A 19,668-nucleotide genomic window follows, 5' to 3' on the forward strand; every position below is an offset into this window, starting at 1 on the left:
ATGGAATCCAGAAGGCTGGAATCAGAATGAAAAACTGAGACCAGAGAGAACCACTGCCAAAAAGAGGGAATTTTTCTCCCCAACAAAACTCTGAAGTCTAGATTAGACCTAGCCCTTCTATGGGGAAGTCTCTTCATATAACCATATCTCTCCGAAAACTCTTGGAGGCCAGTTCCTCTGAGTGCTTCCCACCTTCCACAGGTACACACAGAGGACATCTAAATCAGTCATTAGAGCATCGCATATGGAGGAGGAAAGCCTTTTAGTCTCTAACTGGATGACACTGGCACTCATATTTTCCTTTTTGGAGAATACTTTTCCCTCCACTCCATTTGGAATTAGGTTCCTTAAAGATATTCTTTCTGGGCTGGGTGCAGTGGCTCATGCCTGTAATCCCAGCACTTTGGGAGGCCAAGGTGGGTGGATCACTTCAGGTCAGGAGTTGGAGACCAGCCTGGCCAACAGGGTGAAACCCTGTCTCTACTAAAAATACAAAAATTAGCTGGGCATGGTGGCGTGCGCCTGTCATTCCAGCTACTCGGGAGGTTGAGGCAGGAGAATCACTTGAACCTGGGAGGTGGAGGTTGCAGTGAGCTGAGATCATGCCACTGCACTCCAGCCTGGTCAATAGAGTGAGACTCATTCTCAAAAAAAAAAAAAAAAAAAAAAAAGATATTCTTTCTGTACTCTCCCTGGCCTATACCAGCTGCCATAAGGATAACATGGCTTATGGGGACATAACTGGAGTGTCTGTTCCAGTTTGGGGTGGTTTTATATATCTCTCTGACAATAACCCCAGAGACAAATCCCATGTGCCAAAGGATATAAAGGGTCCAAACAGAACAAGAAAGGAAAATAGAAACAAGGGTATAAAGTGGCCCCTAAATGAGAGTATGAAGCAAAGTCCCAGGGCCCAAGTGAGTCATTGTTTAAGCTGGGCCAGGGAAGGGAAAAAAATATACTCCATTGACTTTGGGTTTTCCTGCCAAAGAAATAAAGGCTGTAGAGCCTGGTGTAATCTAAAAATGGAAATTCCACCGAAGAATAGGCAATTATCCAGTAATCATCCCTACCAGAGCAAACTTCAGGTTCCAGAAAACTTCTAAATTCTCTGACAAGTAAATCATGAGCGGAAAACATGTTAATCTTTGTGGAGAAGCAGACATTAAATTTGAAGATGGCAAGCAATGGGGGGAACGGTGGTAATTCCAAATGCCAATTTTCATTTGTTGACCATATAAAGTGGGGGAAAAAATCTGACTCTGAATGGAACAAGAAAAAATTTCAGGAGCCATCTATTCCGTTTCCCTTCTCTCAGACCAACTTCATGGGAAAGAGTCTAACTTGTCTTTAATATAGAGTATGTTTTCATTTAGGATAAAGTTAGTTCCTTCCTGTTAATAGTAACAGCACTTTATGAAAAAGCAAACTATATACTCTTCTTCTTTAATGGACAGCTAGCATAGAAATCTACTTCTAAGACACCCTGAGGAAGTATGAGGACATCATCTGGCAAAAGATTAGGTTAGTAGAGGTGCTTTCAAAAGCAACGAAAGTGTTAACCTAACCATGCAGTGCTATTGTCTTAAGCAAAGGAAAATAAAAAATACAGGAAATGAGCTGTTATAGGTAAATGCAGTAGGCTACATTTCCAGCAAATGAAGTCTGAAATGATAATACCGTAGCCTAAATTCATGAAGCTATCCAGCAAAGTAGTCCCAAAGCGTGCTTCATATTCTAAGAGAGAAAAGTTGATGTCTAGGTCATGGTCTAATGAAATTGTAGCTTTGTTATAGCTTTTAAAGACTATCTCAAATGCCAAATTTTGTGTAAAGTCTTTTCCTGATTTTATCTCCCATGCCCAATTTCCATTGTATCTCGCTTAAAATTCTCTAACAGTGCTCACAATTTGCTACTTTGTTTTAAAGTTACTGGACTTTCCCCTATTAGACTGTCAGCTCTATGGAGTAAGCACAGATTGTACTCATCTTTGTCTCTACTATATTACCTAACTCATAATTACTCACAAATATTTGTGGAAATTGATTTAGAAAGGTAAGAAAGACAGGTAAGTGATGCCAGGTAGAATGTATCTTTGAAGCTAGCCACACAGGAAATATTGAAAGTCTATATCTTATTAATTTTTCTAAATTCCAGGCTTTGGGTCTGATATTTTTATTATAATATTGCAATACCAGCTTTATTTTGATCGGTATTTTCCTGGTATATCTGTTTCTGTGCCTTTAATAACCCTTCTAGGTCATTTTGTTTGGGTATATCTCTTGTAAATAGCATGTGGCTAGATTTTGCTTCTCTACCCAACCTTACAGTCACTATATGTTAATGAGTAGCTTTTTAGTGTATCTGATTAATTTCTGACCTGATATCTTATTTTGTCTTTCCCATTATCCACTCTTCTTTGCCTTTCCCCACCCTCTTTTCCTACCTTCTATTGTGTTAGTAAAGTTTTGTTTTGTTTTAATTCTTTTCTATCCTCCCTATTAGTTTGGAAGCTATAGACAAAATCTATAATCTTTCAGTATTAAAATTTAATGTAATCAGCCAGGCATGGCAGTACATACCTGTAGTTCTACTCAGAGGCTGAAGATGGAGGATCGCGTTAGCCCAACAGTTTGAGTCCAGCCTGGGCAATATGGTGAGACCTCATCTTAAAAAATTAACATAATATTTATCTACATTGTTTTTTCCCCAGACATTGTCTCGCACTGTCACCCAGTCTGGAGTGCAGTGGCCCCATCTTGGCTCACTGCAACCTCTGCCCTCCAGGCTCAAGCATCGATCCTCCCACCTCAGCCTCCAATTAGCTGGGACCAAAGGCATGCATCATCACGCTTAGATATTTTTTTGGATTTTTAGTAGAGATGGTGTCTCACCATGTTGCCCTGACTGGTCTCAAACTCCTGAGTTCAAGTGATCCACCCGTCTCAGCCTCCCAAAGTGTTGGGATTACTGGCATGAGCCACCGCATCTGGCCTATCTACACATTTTTGAAAATGTCTGAAAATACTCATTATCTTTATAACTCTCCAAAACAAGACAAGAGGCCAGGCATGGTGGCTCATGCCTATAATCCCAACACTCTGGAAGGCTGAGGTGGGTGGACTGCTTGAGCTCAGCAGTTTGAGAACAGCCTGGGCAACATAGTGAAACCCTGATTCTACAAAACAATACAAAAATTAGCTGGGCATGGTGGCACATGCCTGTGGTCCCAGCTACTTGGGAGGCTGAGGTGGAAGGACTGCTGGAGCCTAGGAGGTCAAGGCTGCAGTGAGCTGTGATCGCACCACTGCACTCCAGCTTGGGTGACAGAGCAAGACCCTGTCTCAAAATAAATAAACAAAATAAAAATAAAAACAAAACAAGACAAAGCCCAAAGCACACTTTCTATAACTTATGTGCAGTCTTCTCATCTTCGGATATTATTTATATATCTTCTGATTATTAATATCTTCTGATATTATTTTTTAGAATGTGACTAGAATCTCTTTTTAAATTGGAAAACTTTTTAAATGTGGTAAACTATACATAATATTTATCATTTAACCATTTGCAAGTGCACAATTCAGCGTCATTAAATATATTCACAATGCTGTGCAACCATGAACAATATCAATACCCAAAACTTTCTCATCATCCCCAATAAAAACTCTGTATCAATTAAACACCACCACCCCCTTCTGCCCACCCCCCAGACCCTGATAACCTCTATTCTACTTTCTATCTCTCTATATTTGTCTATTCTAAGTACCTCATATAAGTGGAATCATATAATATCTGTCGTTCTGGCCTATTTCACTAAGAATAATGTTTTCAAGGGCTGCAGATGTAGCATGTATCAAAATTTATTTCTTTCCTTCCTTCATATTTTTAAAATAATAGAGACAGGGTCTCCCTATGTTGCCAAGGCTGGTCGCGAGCCTTGAACTCCTGGCCTCAAATGATCCTTCCACCATAGCTTCCCAAAGTGTTGGGAATACAGGTGTGAGCCACTGCAGGGCCATAAATTTATCTTTTTTTTAAAGCAGAATAATATTCCATTGTATGTATATACCATATATTGTTTATCCATTCATCTGTTGATGGACCCTTGAGTTACTTCCACCTTTTGGCTATTGTGAACAATACTGCTATGATTTGTATACAAGTATCTGTTTCAGTCCCTTCTTTAATTCTTTTAGATCTATACCTACAAGTGCAATTGCTGGATTATATGGTAGTTACAGGTTTAACCTTTTGAGAAACAACCGAACTGTTTTCCAGAGCAGCTGAACTATTTTACATTCTCACTAGCAATGCACAAGGGTTCCAATTTGTCCACATCCTCACCAACACATACTATTTTCCTTTTTAAAAAATAGCCAACCTAGAGGGTGTGAAGTGGCATCTTATTGTTGTTTTGATTTGCATTTCACCATTGACTAATGATGTTGAGCATCTTTTCATGTGTTGGCCATTTGGGTATCTTCTTTGGAGAAATATCTATTCAAGTCCTTTGCCCATTTTTAAATTGGGTTTTTTGCTTTGTTGTTGAGTTGCAGGAGTTCTTTACATATTCTGGATATTAATTCCTTCTTGGAGATATGATGTGCAAATATTTTCTTCTATTGTGTAGGTTGTCCTTTCACTTTCATGATAGTATCCTTTGATGCACAAAAGTTCTTAATTTTGATGAAGTCCAATTCATTTATATTTTTTGTTCCTTATGTTTTTGGTGTTATATCCGTGAAATAATTGCTAAATTTAATGTCATGAAAAGTTTCCCCTGTTTTCTTCTAAGAGTTTTATAGTCCAATTTCATTCTTTCACATGTGGATATCCAGTTTTCCCAGCACCATTTATTGAAAAGACTGTCCTTTCCCTATTGAATTGCAGCTTTGCAGGAAATCAAATGAGCATATATGTAAAGAGTTATTTCTGGGCTCCCTAATCTATCACAGTGGTCTATATGTTTGTCCTTATACCAGTGCCATAATACTTGAATTACTGTGGCTTCACAGCTAGTTTTATAGTTGGGAAGTTTGATTTTTCCAATTTTATATTCTTTTTTCAAGATTGTCCTGGTGATTCCATATGATTTTGAGGATTAGCTTTTTCTCTCAGTGAAAAAGCCTATTTGGAAATTTGATGGAAACTGTGTTGAATCGCTAGGCACAGTGGCTCACGTCTGTAATCCTAGCACTTTGGGAGGTCGAGGAGGGCAAATCACCTGAGGTCAGGAGTTTAAGACCAGCCTGGCCAACATGGTGAAACTGTCTCTACTAAAAATACAAAAAAACTAGCCAGGTGTGGTGGCGGGCACCTTTAATCCCAGCTACTCTGGAGGCTGAGGCAGGAGAACTGCTTGAACCTGGGAGGTAGAGGTTATAGTGAGCTCAGACTGCGCCACTGCACTCCAGCCTGGTAGACAGAGAGAGACTCCATCAGAAAAGAAAGGAAGGAAAGAAGGAAAGAAGGAAGGAAGGAAGGAAGGAAGGAAGGAAGGAAGGAAGGAAGGAAGGAAGGAAGGAAGGAAGGGAGGGAGGGAGGGAGGGAGGGAGGGAGGGAAGAAGGGAGGGAGGAAGGAAGGAAGGAAGGAAGGAAGGAAGGAAGGAAGGAAGGAAGGAAAGAAAGAAAGAAAGAAAGAAAGAAAGAAAGAAAGAAAGAAAGAAAGAAAGAAAGAAAGAAAGAAAGAAAGAAAGAAAGAGTTCAATCAACCAGCCTGACCAACATGACGAAACCCCATCTCTACTAAAAATACAAAACTTAGCTGGGTGTGGTAGTGGATGCCTGTAATCCCAGCTACTCAGGATTCTGAGCAGGAGAATCATTTGAACCTCGGAGGTGGAGGTTGCAGTGACCCGAGATCATGCCACTGCACTCCAGCCTGGGTGACAGACTGAGACTGTCTCAAAAAATAAATAAATAAAATAAAAAAGAAAAGAAAAGAAACTGTGTTGAATCAGCAGATTGCTTTGGGTAGTACTGACATGTTAACAGTGTTACATCATCCTATCCATGCACTCAGGGTGTCTTTCCATTTATTTAGCTCTTCTTTAATTTCATTCAGCAATGTTTTATAGTTTTCAGTGTGCAAGTCTTTCACCTCCTCTGTTAGACTTATTCCTAATAGACTAAACCTTTTGGATGCTCTTTTAAACACAATTGCTTTTCTTAATTTCCTTTTTAGATTGTTCATTGATGATATACAGAAACAACTGGTTTTTATGTGTTGCTCTTGTCCCCTGAAACTTTGCTGAATTCATTTATAAGCTCTAGAAGTTTCTTTTTTCTTTTTTTTGGTGGATTCTTTGGGATGCTTTTTATGCATAGGATCATGTAACCTGTGAATATATTTTACCTTTTACTTTCCAATTTGGATGTCTTTTATTTCTTTTGATATCTACCTTTTCCTTTTTTTCCTTTTTTAAAAAAATTCACCCCCATACCTAGAGGACAATATACCTTTTTAAATGTAAAAATTACTATTTTAGGCCGGGAGTGGTGGCTCATGCTTATAATCCCAGCACTTTGGGAGGCCGCGGTGGGTGGATCACGAAGTCAGGAGTTCAAGACCAGCCTGGCCAACATGGTAAAACCCCGTCTCTACTAAAAATACAAAAATTACCCGAGTGCGGTGGCAGATGCCTGTAATCCCAGCTACTCGGGAGGCTGAGGCAGGAGAATCGCTTGAACCCGGGGGGCAGAGGTTGCAGTGAGCCGAGATTGCACCACTGCACTCCAGCCTGGGCGTTAGTGAGCCTCCATCTCAAAAAGAAAAAAAAGAAAAAGAAAAAAAAAGAAAAAAATTACTACTTAAAAAAAATCAATAATGAATTAAGTCTACCTACATTTATGAAATCAATTTTCACGCTCACTACTATTTCCCACATTCTGCTCCTTCACTCTTGGTTCAATCATTTTCTTGCTAAAGTACATCCTTTAATAAGATCCATAATCACTTACTGAAATCCTGGCACCTTTCTGGTTTGGAATTGACAAACTTTGAGATTTTGTAAAGGTAATACATTGCACAAACCAGATGTGATATAACACCTCCAGCAGGGTTGGGATAGCACCCCATGGATTCAAACATATTAAAGTCTTCACAGTGAAACATATAAGTATTCACACTAAATGGGATAAACAAAGACCAAACTTAGCCCGTAAACTAGTTCAGGTCAAGTTTACCCCCCAAATGAGTTTGCTGAAAACTTACCAAAGGACAACTTCAGGTTTTCAAAGCTTTTTTTGAATTGTGAATTTATTAATAGACATAAACCTGTAGTTCTTTCAGCAAAAGCCTGTGAGTGAAAATATCTTTATTTTACCTATTGGAATGAAATTTAATTCGGTGGAGAATTCTGGTTATTACCTATCTTCTCCCAGCACTTTAAAGATACCACCCCGTTGTCACCTCGCACCTATCACTGATATCAAGCAGACTGCTGTCAAACTCCTGCCATTCCTTTGGAGTGAATCATTCTTATCATTCATATAAACAATTTTCTTTATCATTAATGCAGATTCTACAACGTATCTACCATATAGGTTTATTTTTATTTATTTTGCTCAGTACTTTAAACTGACTTCTGTTTTTTGTCAGTTTGGGAAAATGATCAGACCACATATATATTTTTTGAGACAGGATCTCACTTTGTTGCCCAGGCTGGAGTGCCGTGGCGCGACCATAGCTCACTGGAAGCTTGAACTCCCGGGTTCAAGTGATCCTCTCATCTCAGCTTCCTGAGTAGCTGGGACTACAGGTGCACACAACCATGCCTGGCTAAACTTAACTTTTTTGTAGAGATAGGGGCTCGCTATGTTGCTCAGGCTGGTCCTGAACTACTAGCCTCAAGCAATCCTCCTGCCTCAGCCTCCCAAAATGCTAGAATTACAGATGTGAGTCATTGCACCCCCCAATTCTTTTAAAAATATTGCTTCTTTGCCATTCCCTCTATCATTTTCTTCTGTCTCCTATTAGATATACGTTGTAGCTTTTTAATGTCTCTTACCTGTCTTCATAGTTTTTTAGCTCTTTATGTTACACTTATTATCTTTTAAGTTATTCACTCTCTATTCTGTCTGGTCAGCCTAAGTAATGCAGATTCTACAATTCTACAAGATTCATGCAACTGTGCTCCAGCCTGGGCAATAAAGTGAGATCCTATCTCACAAAATACATATGTACATATATTGGCTGATAATTTTCCAGAACAACAACAACAAAAAAAAAACAAAACAGAAGTCAAAGTGCTGAGCAAAATAAATACAAATAAACTGTCCAGGAGCGGTGGTTCACACCTGTAATCCCAGCACTTTGGGAGGTCAAGACGGGTGGATCACAAGGTCAGGAATTCGAGACCAGCCTGGCCAATATGGTGAAATCCCGTCTCTACTAAAAATATAAAAAAATTAGCCAGGCATGATGGCGCAGGCCTATAATCCCAGCTACTTGGGAGGCTGAGGCAGGAGAATTGCTTGAACCCAGGAGGTGGAGGTTGTAGTGAGCCGAGATCACGCCACCACACTCCAGCCTGGGTGACAGAGCGAGACTCCATCTCAAAATAAATAAATAAATAAATAAATAAATAAATAAATAAATAAAAATAAACCTACATGGTAGATACATTGTAGAATCTGCATTACTCAGGCTGATCAGACAGAATAGAGAATGAATAATTTAAAACATAATAAGTACTTCCCAAGCAGCTGAGTCTACAGGTGCATGCCACCATGCCTTTTTATATCTAGAGACAGGGTTGTAGAGATAGGGTTTTGCCAAGTTGCCCAAGCTGGTCTCAAACTCCTGGGCTCAAGTGATCCGCCCTCCTTGGCCTCTGAAAATGCCAGGATTACAGGCATGAGCCACCTCAACCTGGCCTCCAAGTCAGTTTTAAATGTTCAACTATTTTTATTTTCTCTGGAGTAAATTTATGTTTATTGGGTTTATTGACTGTCTTTCTCAATATTAGTGTTCCTCATATATTTTAGAATTTCAGCATATAAGTTCATGTGAAGTGGGAGGTTTTTACTCTCTCTTGTGGACAGACCCTAGTCCAGAACCAGGTCTTGTATTGGAAGACTTATGGCTCCATTCCTGATATTAGGGACACCACAGAGATTGTCACTGTACTGCTAAGGAGGTTGGACCCACTAAGACCTGGCTGTAAGGCTGTCTGCTTCCTCTCACACCTCCAGGTTTTTGTTTTTTTAATAGATGGGGTCTCACTATGTTGCCCAGGCTGGTCTCAAACTCCTGGCTCAAGGGATTCTCCTGCCTCAGCTTTCCAAACAGCTGGGGCTACAGGCATGCACCACCGCACCTGGCTAAACCTCCAGGTTTTATGTAAGCCATTTGTCAGGTAGCAGTCATAACTTTTTTTGAGTCTCTCTTAAAGTGGTGGAGGCAGAAGGGGCTGGCTCCAGTCTCCTGCACTGTGTGTACAACACTTTGAGTCTCCACCATTGAAGAAATGAGCTTTCAGTTACTAAACCTTCTGAATCCAGAGCACAGGAGGCATGTGGCTACAGTCCCACTTACTGCATTGCGGTTTTATTGAGTTTCTAGTAAGATGAATTTATATTAATTTTATGCATGGCTACGTCCTTAAACTTCTCTTCTTAGAAAATTTTATGTATCATTACCATGTGTGTAGAATGAATAAGAGGCCCAAGTCATGAACACTGCAAGCCATCATGACCAGAAATTCAAAACAAACATTTGACCCACCAAGCTTAAAAATGCATATTTGTACTAATTTTTCATTGTATTTGACTAAACTACAAAGTTCTTTAATAGACATTAATCTTTCCTCTAAAGTAAAACAAAAAAGTTCCTAAAAATATCTTAAAGGCCATACAGAAGTACACCATATGTCTGCCATAAACAGATTTTGCCAAAACGAGTATTCAAATTTCATTGAGCAATTTTTTTTATTCTTAAGTTGTTGGAGTTCTTCTTTGAAGATTTTAATTTTTAAAAAATTTTGACGTATTATAATTTCAAATTTACCAAAAAGCTACAATAGCACAAAGAATTCCTGAATATCCTTTACCTAGATTACTCAAATGTGAATATTTTGCTACATTTTCTCTCACTCACTCTCTTTTTTCTCTCTCTCTTGCTCTCTCTCTCTCTCACATACACACACACAGACATATAAGTACATACGTATACACATATTATCATTTTTTGGAACTATTTGTGAGTAAGTCATAGACATGACACTCATTTACTCCTACAGTATTTCCTAAAAACAACAACAAAAAAAACAAAACAAACAAACAAAAAACAAGTCAGTTTAAAGTGCTGAGCAAGATAAATAAAAATTAGGAAATAAGGATTTCCTAAAAATATTTCCTAAAACTAAGGAAATCTCCTTCCTTCCTTCCTTCCTTCCTTCCTCCCTCCCTCCCTCCCTCCCTCTCTCTCTTTCTCTCTTTCTTTCTTTTTTTTTAGACAGGGACTTGCTTTGCTGCCCAGGCTAGAATGCAGTGATACAATCACAGCTTACTGTAGCCTTGAACTCCTGAGCTCAAGCGATCCTCCCACCTCAGCCTCCTGAGTAGCTGGGACTACAAGCACACACAATCATGCCTGGCTGATTAAAAAAAAAATTTTCTTTTTTTTAGAGATAGGGTCTCGCTTTGTTGCCCAGGCTGATCTCGAACTCCTGGCTTCAAGTGATCCTTCCACCTCAGTCTCCCAAAGTCAGCCTCCAAGAGCCACTGGAGCCTACGTTTAGCAACATCATCGAGAAGTGCAGCCTTAAGTTAAGTAGATCCTTGCTGGTGCAAAGGTGGCACGTGAAAGCCCACTTGCAGTTACAGCCTGGCCATCCACCTATCAAAAGGGCATGAGAGTATTCTGATCATCTCCACAGACCTAGTCCACAACATCTCAGATGGTTTTGACCAGAAGTTCTCAACGGCGCCTACCAAGGTCAAAGGCTCTGACAACCTCTTCACTATGGAGATTGACGCCAGCCAGGGTGCAGCGTAGCTGCCTAGTGAGTTCTTTGAGGAGGACAACATGCTGAGCATGAGCAAGAAGTTGATGCAAGAAGCCATGAGTGCCTTCCCCGGCATCAATGAGGCATGAGCTATGCTGAGGTCATGAGGCTGGTGAAGGGTATGAACTTCTCAGTGGTAGTGGTTGACATGACACTCAGCAGATCAAGAACCAGATCAGCCCGTTCATCTTACAAACGTGCAACATGCTAGGTGTGGGGGACATGAACATAGACCTGCTGTCTTCCATGCTGAAGCAGACACTGCTCATCATCTACTTTGTCAGCAAACAGTTCAAGGGCCCTGAGCAGACTACTTGTATCATCTGCAAATATATCCCTGAGTTCTATCCCTGTATGAGACAGAGTGACTGATCCAGGAGCTGGCCAAGTACAAGACTGACACATACAACATCATCATCACCCAGCTTCTCTTCCCCAACCTGAAAATCCTGAAAGATATGTGAGGCCTGACACAAGATTCAGGCCAAGTATCTGAACCAGATGGGGGACCCTTATAAAGACTTTTGCACTGTGAAACTGCCACTGTCTCCCCATGAGGTGCAGGGGGCAGACAAAGTCAACACCTTCTCAGCCCTCTTCACAGAACCCTACAAGCCCTGCAGCACCCAGCAGCACCACTGCCAGCCCCAGCTGCTGCCATTTTACACTCAACCTTTACCTTCCCCACCCTCCAGGGCAGAGGTTACACAAATCCCTCCCCACCACCTCCACCATAGTACAAGGGGAGACACTTGGGGAGCAGGTGTATGGTAGATGCACCTGTCAGAAATAATTGAAGCATTTCCTGAGAATGACCCTGTGGTCTAAGATGAATGTGTGTTCAGAGTTCTGAGTGAAGGAATTTGGGAATGGCCAACCCAGAGATTCATTATTTATCTATGAGGAACATCTAAACCATCTGATCCATCCCATGGATCATGGGCCATACAGGGGTTCGAGGCCCTTTGTTTTGGGTTGGATGAAGGTTGCTAGGTGGAGATTGCCAGGGTGGGGGCGGGGGCTAAGTGAAAATGCTGTATAAACTGCATGCTTTTTATAAGTGGTAGCAGTTCTCCTGTTCATCATGCTGCCCCGGGACTGCCCTGTATGTAAATCCCCTCAATAAACCTTATGCTTCATTTGCTGGCTCCATGTCTCTTTTTCAGCCTCGCAAACATGGTGCCATCCCTATGGAAGTCAATAGGGGTCCAACACAAGAGGAAGCAGGGAGGGAGTCTATTCTCCTGGTGGGGGTAGAAGTGCTCTAGTTGCCCTCCCTGCCATCTCTCCCTGCCTCTTGCTCTTCAATAAAATGATCTTAAACCAGAAAAAACAGTTACAATGAAAATGATGTTAAATGAAATAGTTATTTGAAAACCTGTTGTACAGGTTACTTTATAGAATGTACTTCCATTTGGGTTTGTCTGATGCCCCCTCATAATTCAATTCAGGTTATACCTCTTTGGCAGGATCATCACAAAGGTGATGCTGAGTTCTTCTCAGTGCATCACATCTGGGGGCACTTGCTGATTAGTCTAATTACTGGGGATGTTAACTTTGATTCTTTGGTTAGAGCAGCATCTGCCAGGTTTTGCCACTATAAAGTTAGTCTTTATAATGGATAAGTATCCCGTGGGAAGATATTTTGAGTCTGTGGAAATATATAGTTACTCTGCAAACTTTCATTCACAAATTTTAGTATCTATTAATAATTGTTGCCAGAACCAATAATGAATATGAAGGTTTTGCCAAATGGTGAATCTTTTTCCAACTATGTCATTTCATCTACGTTTTTAAGTTGATCTTCTACAATAAGGAAAAGCTTTCCCTTCTTATTTATTTATATCATTGTGGACTCATGGATTCTTACTTTGTTCAATAGGTTATAATCCTTTACTATCATTATATATTTTTATGCTCATATGATCCCATATTTGGCCATGGAAGCCCTTCAAGCTAACTTCTACATCCTTTTGACACATCTACATAATTATCTGATCACTTCCTTCATTTTTGATAGAATAAGATGTTCCAGTATCATCTTGTTCTTTCCCTACCTCACCCTGGAGCCAGCCATTTATCCAAGAAGCCCAGTTGTTTTTAGTAAAGAATAGGCTAGGTGCAGTGGCTCATGCCTGTAATCCCAGCACTTTGAGAGGCCGAGGTGGGAGGATCGCCTGAGGTTAGGAGTTTGAGACCAGCCTAGCCAACATGGCAAAACTCCTCTACTAAAAACACAAAAATTAGCCGAGCGTGGTGGCACTTGCCTGTAATCCCAGCTACTCGGGAGGCTGAGGGAGGAGAATCGATTGAACTTGGGAGGCAGAGGTTGCAATGAGCCAAAGTTGTGCCACTGCACTCCAGCCTGGGTGACAGAGAGAGACTCAGTCTCAAACAAAACAAAACAAAATCTATGAGCTCACACTGATTCAATTCCAGTTCAACACTACAGGTTACATTCTATCATCTCCCCTTTCCATATCTGAAATGTCCTTTTTCTTTTCTTTTCTTTTCTTTTTTTTTTTTTTTGAGACAGAGTCTCGCTCTGTCGCCCAGGCTGGAGTGCAGTGGCCGGATCTCAGCTCACTGCAAGCTCCGCCTCCCGGGTTTATGCCATTCTCCTGCCTCAGCCTCCCGAGTGGCTGGGACTACAGGCGCCCGCCACCTCGCCCGGCTAGTTTTTTGTATTTTTTAGTAGAGACGGGGTTTCACCGTGTTAGCCAGGATGGTCTCGATCTCCTGACCTTGCGATCCGCCCGTCTCAGCCTCCCAAAGTGCTGGGATTACAGGCTTGAGCCACCGCGCCCGGCCTGAAATGTCCTTTTTCTAAAGTGAGAAAAAGGTTCCTGTTATCTATAACATATTTACTTATTTGCTTAATCCTAAAATGTACTAAGCTAGCTAACCCATTCCTCTGTGAAAAAGAAGCCCGCTAATTAGAGTTTAATACTTGTTTAGAGTTGTTTTAGCCTGAGGGTATATAGTCCAAATATTGTGTTCCTTAGATGAGTTTCTCCAACCCCCTTCAGTATGGTATATCATTCATTTGAAATACAATTTGCTTCACTTATTTGTTTGTTTTCAATTTTAGAAACTCCCCCAATCTTGTCAAATACATACTTACTTATGTAAATGAAAATAACATAGTTCCAAAAGTAAGACATGTGCAAAAAAAATTCTTCGATAAGTGACCTTTATATCTATCCCACTTTTATCTTTTCACTCCATCTCACTAACATCTTATAGATAATGAATCTCATTGGTCTCTGGTTTATTCTTCCTGTGTGCATATCTTTTTCTCAGATGAGCAGATACATGTATATACAGTTGACCTTTCAACAGCATGGATTTGAACTGTGTGGGTCTACTTATACATGGATTTTTTTCAATAAATATATTAGAAAATTTGGAAGGATTTGCAACAACTTAAAAAAACTCACAGACCAACTGTGCATCCTACACATATTGGAAACATTAAGAAAAAGTATGTCATGAATGCATAAAATATGTAGACACTAGTCCATTTTATCATTTACTACATTAAAATATACACAGATCTGTTATAAAAAGTTAACGTTTAGCAAAACTGACACACACACTTACAGACCATACATGGTGCCATTCACAGTGGAGAGAAATGTAAACAAACATACAGTATTAAATCATAACTGTATAAAATTAACTGTAGCTCATACTGTACTACTGTAATAATTTCATTCATAGCCAACTCCTGTTGCTATTGCAGTGAGCACAAGTGTTGCAAGTATCTGCTTAAAACACCATGTGATGCTAATCATCTCTGCATGGGCAGTTCATTTCTCCAGTAAACTGTGTATCACAGTAAAAAGTGATCTCTCATGGTTCTCATGTATTTTTCATCGTGTTCAGTACAAAACCATAAACCTCAAGTAACACCATGGGACCCACACGAAGTGTCACTAGTGATGCTGGAAGTGTTTCAAGAAGCAGAGACAATTCATGACGTTACAAGATAAAGTTGAATTGCTTGACATACATCATAGATTGAGATCTGCAGCTGTGGTTGGCCTCCATTTCAAGATAAATGAATCTAACGTAAGGACAACAGTAAGCAAAGGAAAGGAAATTCATGAAGCAGTTGCTGCAGCTACATCACCAGGCATAAAAACATTGCACTTTTGGTGAAATATTTTTTTAACTTGTCTTGAAAACGCAGCTTTTATATGAGTGCAGGATTTCTATAAGAAAGGCATATGACCCTAATATGATCTGAGAAAAAGTGAAGTCATTATATGACAACTTAAAGCAGAAGAAAGGTGAAGGGTCTAAAGCTGGAGAATTTAATGCCAGTAAAGGATGGTTTGATAATTTTAGAAAAAGTTTTGGCTTAAAAAATATCAGGATATCAGGGAAAGTAGCTTCTGCCAACCAAGAGAAGGCAAACATGTTTCTAGATGCCATTAAGAAAATTATTGAGGAGGCCAGGTGCAGTGGCTCATGCCTGTAATCCTAGCACTTTGGAAGGCTGAGGTGGGAGGATCGCTTGAGCCCAGGAGTTTGAAACCAGCCTGGGCAACATGGAAAAATCCCATCTCTACCAAAAATAAAAATTAGCCGACCATGGTGGCACAAGCCTGTAGTCCCAGCTACTCAAGAGACCGAGGCATGAAACTCAATCGAGCACAGGAATTCGAGGTGGTGAGAGTTATAATCATGCCACTGGACTCCAGCCTGGGCAACACAGTGAGACCCTGTCTCTAAAAAAAAAAAAAAAAAAAAAAAAAAAAAGAAGCTTTTGAAAATCATTGAGGAAAAAGGATATCTTCCTGAGCAGTTTTTTAATGCAGATGATGGGGGAAAAATGCCACAAAGGACACTTATTAGTAAGGAAGAGATGCACGCACCAGGATTTAAGGCAGGAAGGGATGGGCTAACTCTACTACTTTGTGCAAACACAGTCAGGTTTATGATTAGGACTGCCCTTATCTACAAAGCTGCTAACCCCTGAGTTTTGAAGATAAAAGGTAAACACTAGTTGCCAGTTTTGGTTGTATAAGAAGGTGTGGATAATGAGAACCATTTTTTATGGACTGGGTTTCATCAACATCGTTCCTAAAGTCAGGATGTACCTTGCTGGTAATGGACTGCCTTTTAAAATTCTTTTGAACTGGACAACGCCCCTGGCCGCCCAGAACCCATGAGTTCAACACCAAAGGTATCAAAGTGGTTTGTAATACTTGCCCCCAAATACAATGTTTCTAATTCAGCCCCTAAGTGAGGGGGTCATAAGGACCTTTAAGGCTCATTACACATAGTACTGTATTGGAAAGGACTGTCAACGCTATGGAAGAGATTCCTGAGAGAACATCAAGAAAGTCTGGGAGGATTACTCCAGTGAAGATGCCACTGTTGTTATGGAAAAAGCCATTGAGCCCTAAACAATAGATTCCTGCTGGAGAAAACTGCATCCAGATGTTGTGCATGACTTCATAGGATTTACGACAGAGCCAATCAAGGAGATCACGAAAGAGATTGTGGATATGGCGAAGAAGGTGGGGGAAGGGTTCCAAGATATGGATCCTGGATAAATTCAAGAGCTAACAGACATCACACCAGAGGAATTAACAGACGACAACTTGATGAAGGTGAGTGCTTCTGAACCAGTGCCAGAAAAGAAGAAGGCATAGAAGACGAAGAAGACGCAGAAGCAGGGCCAGAAAACAAACTGACATTAGATCATATGGCAGAAGAGTTCCAACTATTCAAGACTGCTTTTGACTTCTTTTATGACATGAACTCTTCAGTGATACAGGCACTGAAACTAAATAAAATGGAAGAAAAATTGGTACCATACAGAAACATTTTTAGAGACATGAAAAGGCAAAAAAATCAGAAATCACTATGTGTTTTCATAAAGTCACACCGAGTGTGCCTTCCTCCCCTTCTACCACCTCTACCTCTTCTCCCCTGCCACCCTTAAGACAGCAAGACCAACTCCTCCCCCTCCTTCTCTTCCTCAGCCACTTAGCATCAAGAAGACAAGGATGGAGGTCTTTATCCTGATCCACTTTCATTTAATGAATAGTAAATATATTTTCTCTTTCTTTTGATTTTCTTAATAACATTTTCTTTTCTCTAGCTTACTTTGTTGTAAGAATACAGTATATAGTACATATACAAGGTATGTGTTAATCAACTGTTTTAATGCTATTGGTAAGGTCAATAGTAGACTATCAGTAGTTAAGTTTTTGGTGAGTCCAAAATTATACGTGGATTTTCTACTATGTGAAGGGGAGAAATCGGCAACCGTAACCCTCATGTTGTTCAAGGGCCCATTGTGTTTTTATTTCCTCTTCTTCCTTACACAAAAAGTAGCATAAAATAGATATTCTTTTGTCCAATTCACAGGGCTCTGAATGTTGCTTTTTAAGCTATCATGAATAAGAAGTTCAGGAAATCGCTATGGATTCTCTAACCACAAGAGAACCAGAGACATCAAAATTAAAATATTTTGGACTTGGCTGTGACATGAAGGTTAAAAAAATTTAAATTAAAATTTATTTGTGAGTTACATATTTTTAACCTCACAAGGTATAATTTATTAAGATGAAATGGTCTGACAGTGCATCCATTTTCTTTAGTTGAATATATTTGTATTAATTGTAAAGTCAAGCTTATCAGTTAACTCTCTCCAGAAGATATAATCATCTATGTGCATACATTATTGGCTTTGTCTACAATACTGTCACTAAGTGATTATAATTAAGCCCTCCCATTTGCATCAAATGTGAAGACTGTGTTCACAACAGTAGGAAAATTTGGTTTCACTGGAAATTAAAAAATTCTAATGTGAAATAAAATGAAGTGGGCTGAATACAATTCTCCCTTTAGTTTTGACAATAAAATAAATTCCATAGGTTTCCTATTGTATTAGCTTAATATTTGTGATGTTAATATTGAGTGTCAACTTGATTGAAGGATACAAAGTATTGATCCTGGGTGTGTCGGTGAGGGTGTTGCTAAAGGAGATGAACATTTGAGTCAGTGGGCTGGGAAAGGTAGACCTACCCTTAATCTGGGTGAGCACAATCTAAAAAGCTGCCAGTCCAGCCAGTTAGAATAAAACACAGGCAGAAAAATGTGAAAAGAGAGACTGGCCTAGCCTTCCAGCCTACATCTTTCTCCCATGCTGGAGGTTTTCTGCCCTCGAACATTGGACTCCAAGTTCTTCAGTTTTGGAACTCCTACTGGCTGTCCTTGCTCCTCAGCTTGCAGATGGCCTATTTTGGGACCTTGTGATTGTGTGAGTTAATACTTAGTAAACCCCCCTTTATATATATAAATCTATTCTATTAGTTCTGTCCCTCTAGAGATCCCTGACTAATACAATATTTAACGTTAGGGCAATTTTTTTTTTTGTTTTTAAGAGATGGGGTCTTTGTTGCTCAGGCTGGAGTGCAGTGGTATGATCACAGCTCACTGTAGCCTCAAACTCCTGGGCTGAAGCAATCCCCCTGCCTCAGCCTCCCAAGTAGCTGGGACTACAGACATGTGCTACCATGCCTGGCTAATTTTGTTTATTTTACTTTTTGTAAAGACAGAGTCTCATTATGTTGCCCAGGCCGGTCTCAAACTCCTGAGCTAAAGCAATCCTCCCACCTTGGCATCTTAAAGCATTGGGATTACAGGCGTGAGCCACCATGCCCAGCTCTATGGCAGTTTTCTCCAGTAATATATTAAGAAAACACAGCATGAGCTGTATCAAAAATTAATAATTTTATAATCAGACATTTGTAAACATGTTAAGCTAATGGGAGTTCTTGATACAATTTTCATGTTCTCTTCTAGTAACAATGGCTGTTTGTACAGAAAAAGTCATACAGAATTCTATTAAGTGGTATCTATTTTCTCCTGAAAAACTAGATACAAATTCTAAGAAATTATGTATGATGTCAATTCCACATAAACATCTTAATTTTGGATATTAACTAGCAAAAAGCAAGAATTGATTTAAATTATTCTGGTGAAGTGGCCAGCAGGGACTACCAAGAAAGAATTGAATATAAATGTAACCACACATCTTTATAATAGAATGATTTATATTCCTTTGGGTACATACTCAGTAATGGGACTGCTGGGTCGAATGGTATTTCTGACTTTAGATCTTTGAGGATTCCTCACACTGTCCTATCAATGATAGACTGGATGAGGAAAATGTGCTACATATACGCTATGGAATAGTCTGCAGCCATAGAAAAGAATGAGATCATGTCCTTTTCAGGGACATAGATGTAGCTGGAGGCCATTATCCTCAGCAAACTAATGCAGGAACAGAAAACCAAATTCTGCATGTTCTCACTTATAAGTGGGAGCTAAATGATGAGAACACACAGATGCACAGAGGGGGACAACACACACTGGGGCCTATTGGAGGGTGGAGGATGGGAAGAGGGAGAAGATAAAGGAAAACAACTAATGGGTACTAGGCTTAATACCTGAGTGATGAAATAATCTGTACCACAAACCCCCTCAACGAAAGTTTACCTACGTAACAAACCTGCACAAGCGCCCCTGAACTTAAAAGTCAAAAATAAATAAGTAAATAAATAAATAACTGTAACCATACTGGATCTCTATATAAATAGCTATTCACATTCCACATATAGAAGTAATAAAG

At 39.9% G+C, this 19,668-nt stretch overlaps 1 protein-coding gene and 1 pseudogene across 11 annotated transcripts in view; one reads left to right on the forward strand and one right to left on the reverse strand.

The window, feature by feature from the left end:
- Window positions 1–19,668, reverse strand: part of CSTPP1 (centriolar satellite-associated tubulin polyglutamylase complex regulator 1) — a 226,441-nt gene that overhangs the window by 115,603 nt on the left and 91,170 nt on the right. The gene's annotated exons all lie outside the window — the stretch shown is intronic.
- Window positions 1,139–11,786, forward strand: LOC119624376 (ATPase Get3-like; annotated as a pseudogene).

Source organism: Chlorocebus sabaeus, chromosome 1, assembly GCF_047675955.1.
Source record: "Chlorocebus sabaeus isolate Y175 chromosome 1, mChlSab1.0.hap1, whole genome shotgun sequence".
NCBI lineage: Eukaryota > Metazoa > Chordata > Mammalia > Primates > Cercopithecidae > Chlorocebus > Chlorocebus sabaeus.